The sequence below is a fragment of the Aulonocara stuartgranti genome (assembly GCF_965226115.1).
Source record: "Aulonocara stuartgranti genome assembly, chromosome: 16".
Lineage (NCBI taxonomy): Eukaryota > Metazoa > Chordata > Actinopteri > Cichliformes > Cichlidae > Aulonocara > Aulonocara stuartgranti.
This window is the reverse complement of record NC_138952.1, coordinates 12,032,188-12,038,613: the sequence shown is the minus strand read 5'-3', so window position 1 is coordinate 12,038,613 and position 6,426 is coordinate 12,032,188. Positions and strand designations below refer to the sequence as shown.

Sequence of the window (6,426 nt, the reverse complement as noted above, 5' to 3'; positions counted from 1 at the left end):
CATGCAATCTCCATCTGGATAATTCATCTGGGCTTGGGACAGGAGCAAGGAGTACACTGACTTGTGCTTCCCAAGCAGCTGCACCATGTGAGGTATCACAGCAAAATCGCCAGTGTTAAATTGACACTGTGAGTGTTAAATTTAACACTAGAAAAGTGTCTATATGTGTCCACTCTTTTGAGTGTTAAATTAACACTTTTCAAAGTGTTATATTTTTAACAACGAGCTAGTGTTATTTTAACACTGCACAGAGTTAAAAATTAACACTGAGTAACACTGACCAGTGTCAAAAATATTCTACACTGGTGTTAAGTGTTAAAAATTAACACCGAATAGTGTTGGTGGTACTTTACACTAGCCCTGGTGTTAAAAAATTCAACTCTGAATAGTGTTAATTTTCTAACACTAGTGTCAGTCAAATCATTAATACCACCAGATTACAATAAACTCCCATTAATCTCTGATATCTCTACTGCTACAATTAACCCCCAACATCCACCCATTACAAAGAAATACAAGACATTAACGTTCCAAAATACTTTGTATTCAGATACACCACAAGTAAACAAGTCATACAAAATTACAGTATGGGACAATGTACATTTTGTCATCAGTGCCATTTGAAAATTGCCTATCATAAGGTCTATAGTACACCAGATCATCTACAGAGATCAGTGCAAAGACATCTAATCCATCCTCAATAACAAATGCATTTAAGTGATCATTGAAATATACTGTTGAGACCTTACAAGTTAGAAGATAAGTATTGAAATCGCTAACAATTATACTGACAATCTTACTGAACAAAGGCATCTCATTTTCAACACCAGAACAAACATACATCCCAACTTGATATTCTGTACCATAACTTTTGACCCAGGAAGTTGTAGAAACAATAGAAGAAACATCAAACATTTTATTCAGTGCTTCACTGCCTTTTAAGCTGCTGGCCAAGACTTCATTAATGGGGCCGAACTGTAATCTTTTAAAATAAAAATTTTCAAAATGAAAGGCTAATTGATTCTGATGTTTTTTTACTAGTGTTTTTGTGATATTTTTAAAGTTCTTTACAGATCTTTTGAAGAACTTGTGCTTTGCTTCAAATCTCATGCACCACATATGTATGAGTGGCCCAATTTTTCTAATGCAGCGTGGGTAATGGATCATTAGGTGGTGCTTTGGAATCAAATTCCGTTCTGGAAAGAGAGATTTGAAAGCCTTGTGATGATCGGCAATCAGATGTTTCAAATAGCAAGTCATGCCATGAGTTATAATGGGTGAAAAAACAATGTTCACAATTTGAACTAACAAAAGTAGCAAGTTCCAATGTCCATCATTTCTGCAAACGATATCTCCAAAAATCAATGGGCTATTCCGCAAAAGACACCATGACTGCACAGCATTAAGCCCAAGATCTTTGCTGTTGTCATCCAGTTTTAGCCCACCTGGCCTGTTCCTTCTCTGTGCATATCCGTAGTTAAAGCTTATAATTCTCTGTGACAATGAATTCAAGGATATCAAAGAGGTCTTAATCAAGTACTGAAACACAAGCTTTAACTCATACTGCACCACTCCCTCTAGTAGATCATGCATTATGTCTACAGCATAGTTGTCTGAAATATGGAACAGCCGAAGTGAATTGAGTAAACAATTTCTTTTTACACCAAATGTTGAGGCCAAAGCAGGATTTTGTTGAATGGCACCACAGTGTTTGTAATGAAGTTCTTTGGAACGCAGTGTTAAGCCTACATGATCTTCACTAAAAACTGACTGCAACTCTGTCTTATCAGTTAAACAAAATCTACAACAATAGTTTGCACTAAATGATTCAACAAAACCAAAAATGCTATGTAAAGCCAAGTTGTCACCTGTAATCTGAAAAAGCGAACCTCTCACAGGTGTGGCTGAAAAGGGCACTTGCATTCCTTCAGTCTCTAAAATCTTTAGATCATCAACAAGTGGCTTTAGGATAGGATCAAACCCATATTTTTTTAAGTCTTCTGAATGAAAAAGGGCTACAAGATGAATGTTCATCACCACAGAATTTAACTCTGGTGGCAAATTTCTCAAAACAAAATAAATACAACCAAGTTTGTGCACCCCCTTTTTTGAGCCTAAAGGATTAGCAGTTTCAAAATCGTCATAGTAGAGCTGGATCTGGAGAGCATGTTCTTGTTGTGAGAATAAACTGTGATTTTTGAAGTAGGAGCCGTCATTTAAATCTCTGTACAATCCCTCCATGTTTAGTTTTTTTTTCTGGAAACTGCTACAAAGTTCACTGTTTCGAAACATAGATGAAAGGGATCCCATGATAGGAACGTACATGAATTTATCATTGACAGGAACTTGCCTGTATGTCCCTGTTGTTCTATCTTTGCGTACATCAAAACGCACACCAAGAACATGCTCTATGGGTTCAACTATTTTCCATTTTTGCTCAAAATATCTTATCCTTTTAGATTCTGTGTTAAGACATGAAAATGGATTTTCAAGCTGATCAAAGCAATCCTCAACTTTTTCTAAGGTTTCTCTTGATGTATCAGTTGACAAACAGTCGACAACAGATTGTTTTGCATGTGCATGGATGTCATTAACCAGTTCCTCCAATGAACCAACTAAACACTGTACAGTACTTTCAGGAACTCCTGATGATTGTACTTGAGCAATAACAGAGCTGCACATGTTCAGTATTTGCCTTTTTTCAACTGGAACCGGTGTAGTTATTGTCATGGGATGAGCCACATTTACAGGCTGTGAAACAGAGGTTCCATCGTTAGGTACAGGCTCAAAATTGTTGATGACCTCAGAGTGAACGCAGTCTCCATGTGCTCGGAATAAGTGCCGCTTGTAACCAGAGTACGTGTGAAAGATAAATGAACATCCAGGCTCTCCACAGGTCAAACGTAAAAACTTTCCTGGGTACAAACCATGCTGGAACTTCAAATGTCTAAATAACACTGAGCAACTTGTGTGGTGTATCTTGCAAATGTAACAGATGAACATTTCCAGTCAAAGTGCTGAATAGTGGATATCTTTAAACCGTACAGTGAAGACTTCCTCTTGTTTCATTGACCCGAGGACTGTCCTTCACGCTGCCAACATCAATGCCATACACTTGATGGTCTGGATGAATGTGTAGAAGTTGTCCAATGCCTTATCAAAGGACACGGCAAATTAAAAAATGTGCCTTGAAAAGTTTTGCCTTGTCAAAACCTGCATCTCCCATCTGTGTCACACAGGGAATGACCTTTTGATCTAGGACAATGTAGAAACTTTGGGTAGAAACTTTGGATGATGTTCTTTCTTTCTCCAACCCACAGGACGAATGGCTGAGTGGGGCCAGCCTTAAGAAAAGCCTCTGTGCTACCTCCCACCTGAGGGAGAGAAAGAAACCAAGTGATTCACATTAAACAAAATTGATAATCTGATGTTGAGGCATTGCTGTTTGAAATTATGACAATATTAAAATGTTTCACTCCGCGCGCACAATTATTTTTGTTTCAATGTGTACATTTAGTTTTAATAGAAACAATGACATGTCAGTCCTGCAACACCAAGCTTGTCTGGGATAGATACATCTGCTGCAGGTTGGATCACCTTGCCATCTTAAAATATCAGCCGTTGATAATTTGCATCTGTTCTCATCAAAAGAGAAATATACAATTCTAAAAAGCATACCTTGATGAATTTCATTAGGTGGTGAGCAGCATCTGATGTGCTAATCTTTGAAGACGTCCTTCCCTTAGATGATGGAGTGAAGTGAAGCAGCAAAAGAGGGCAGCCGCCTCGCAGTCCCAAACTACAGAATAGAAATTAAGATCATCACAATTACTGTCATTTAAAGGACCACAGCAGTCATTTTTCCACGTTATGTAATACCATGATGACATTTTAGACACCTGATAATTTTTCTAATAAGGCAGTTTTCCAGCGCCTTGGTATAAAAATTCATTTCTAGAGACTTAAAATCTTCTGGCCATCAAGTGAAGTAGATATCGAGTCATAACAATAGTAAGATTATGTAACTTTTTTTGTGTTCAAACTACATTAAATGTCATTTCAGGTTTAACATGTTTGTAAGCTTGTTTTCATACCATACAGAAATGAGTGATATATTGTGTTGTGGGAATTAAGCAAATGCTGTAAAGGCATGCAAAATCTACCATTTCCAACTTACACTTACCAGCCTCGTTAGAGTAACGCTGTGCAGAAATGAGCAGCTCATCCAATTCTGTACTCTGGGACAGATTTTTGCAATCTTTGATGATCCTTGGCTTGAAGAATGTTGGCCACTTTGCAAGGAACTTACCAGACACTTCCTCCCCAAAAAACAGCATTGTGAAGTCTTGGTCAATCTTAAACACAAAGTGTAACAACAGAAACAACACATTAACAAGAAAACAAACAAAGGAACCACAAAGCAGTCATTAAATTATTTTATGCCTTACCAAGCCAGGTGTATCTAGAAATCTTGGGAAAAGGTCCAGGACAGTAGAAGCTATGGCAGGTTCTTGAACCACTTTTTGCCTATGTTGAAATGTCACCTTCATGTTGTCTTTGACATGTTTCATGTCAGTTGAGTGCCTCTTCCTTGCATTTATCACCTGACAACGGCCTCACATTTGAACACAATTTGCGAAGAGTCTTGGGGCTGTCTTGAAAAGCTGACTTTGATTAGTTCATCTCTTCTCGGGAACCAGCATATCACCACCTGCCAAGAGTAAAATAAGGTCCAGCATATAACACCATTTCTTTGCAAAATATCTAGCATGTCTAGTCCCTTTAGACTGAGTTAAAATTAATTTTGTTAAGAAAAACATCCTTGATCCATTTTTTAAGTAGTACAAGCTGTGTAACATGACTGCAATACAGTATTCTCTCAACTATCACAGGGGTTAGTAGGAACCATATTTCTATTTTATTATTTTTTATATATTTTAAGCAATAAAAACCCTCCCCACAAATATTCCTGACAATGTAGCGTTTGGTTTGTTCGTTTTTAAATTTCAAATATTGTATAACAAGACAAAACTGCAAATATGAACGCATCCCCCCCTCTCCCTCTTAACTAACCGATGCCTTTAATTGAACTACCAAATTAACACAATGGTCCTCTCTTTCTGGTCAGACACTTTGCAGCACTTCTGCTGTAATTTTATTCATATTTAACAAAATAAAAATGCAGAAATAAGTGTACACATTAGTTTTTGACTCTCACTGAACTAACAAAGCCAATCCCTCCACATGTTTGTACTCTCTTGTTACCTCGGCCAGGTCCGCGGCTCTGAACCGTGGTAATGACACCTCTGGCCAATACGCTGGGTTGTCGGGCTTGTAGCTTTACTGTCAGCGAACACAGTGTACAGTCGAATCTTAACAGCTTTCTTACAAGCAGGCACTCATTTTGGCGCCAGTGGTTATTATTATATTTACATGCTCTCTTCTTCCATTTCTCATCGGTAACAGCTCTTACTTTCTCCCTCTCTCGCGCTCAAACACACAACGGGAGGGGCAGTTCCACACGTTCTCCCCGCAGCACGGACTACACTACCCATGAGGGCCGGTAACACTCTGCCCTCATTGCCTTTATATTAAATCATTTTTGGCTAATGACAAAAAAAAGTCACTTTAAGGGCCAAATTGCATTATACTTCTTCACCTCACCTGACGTGGGCCGCAAGTGGCCTTTGGGCCACGAGTGGCCTCTGGGCCGCGAGTTTGAGACCACTGACCCTAAGGCTTTGGCAGTTTAATTCGAAAATAAATAAAAGGCATTTAATAAAAACTGTGAAATATATTAACATGTAATATTCATTACAGTCTGCCAATAGCCAGATTATGCTAAATGAATATTAGGAAAGAAACTGGTACTTTGCAGAGTTCTAGCTAGCAGTAGCCCAGCTTAACAAAAACAGTTAAAATTCAAATATGACACTTAAAGATGATGTATTTTGATATAAATACTATTTCTTTTACTAGTTATCATGTTACTTGTTCTAACATCAATCTAAAACTTAATATTTAACCGAATAAAACTTACCGCATCAGCAAGAAAAAATGGCGACCGAAGATTCTGGATTGCGAAGCTCCACAGGAAATGAAGGTGTGGTCTAATTTAACACCCACAGTGTTAAAATGCAGTAACGACTAAAATCTACACTTACACTTTTCAGGAATCAACTCCCGATGTGTTATTTTAACTCGATTAAGTGTTGAACTAACTCGGAACTCTGTTGAAATCTACTAACACTGAAAAATCAACACTGGCATTTTTGCTGTGTAGTTTGAAGACTGTTACACTGACAAAAAGACAGGAGGACAAGCTGGAGGTGGCACAGCTAAATATGTTAAGATTTTCAATGGGGTTGATTGTGATGGACAGAATTTGAAATGAGTATATCAGAGGGGCAGCTCAGGTGAAGTGGT

General features: G+C 38.0%; 1 long non-coding RNA gene across 1 annotated transcript; it reads right to left on the bottom strand.

The window, feature by feature from the left end:
- Positions 1 to 522: 522 nt before the first annotated feature.
- Positions 523 to 6,277, bottom strand: LOC309691116. The gene is made up of 5 exons (XR_014271889.1): positions 6,041 to 6,277; positions 4,449 to 4,711; positions 4,184 to 4,355; positions 3,679 to 3,799; positions 523 to 3,374 (listed from the first exon to the last, which is right to left on the bottom strand). It is a non-coding gene; the product is annotated as an uncharacterized lncRNA (long non-coding RNA).
- Between the last annotated feature and the right edge of the window lie 149 nt (positions 6,278 to 6,426).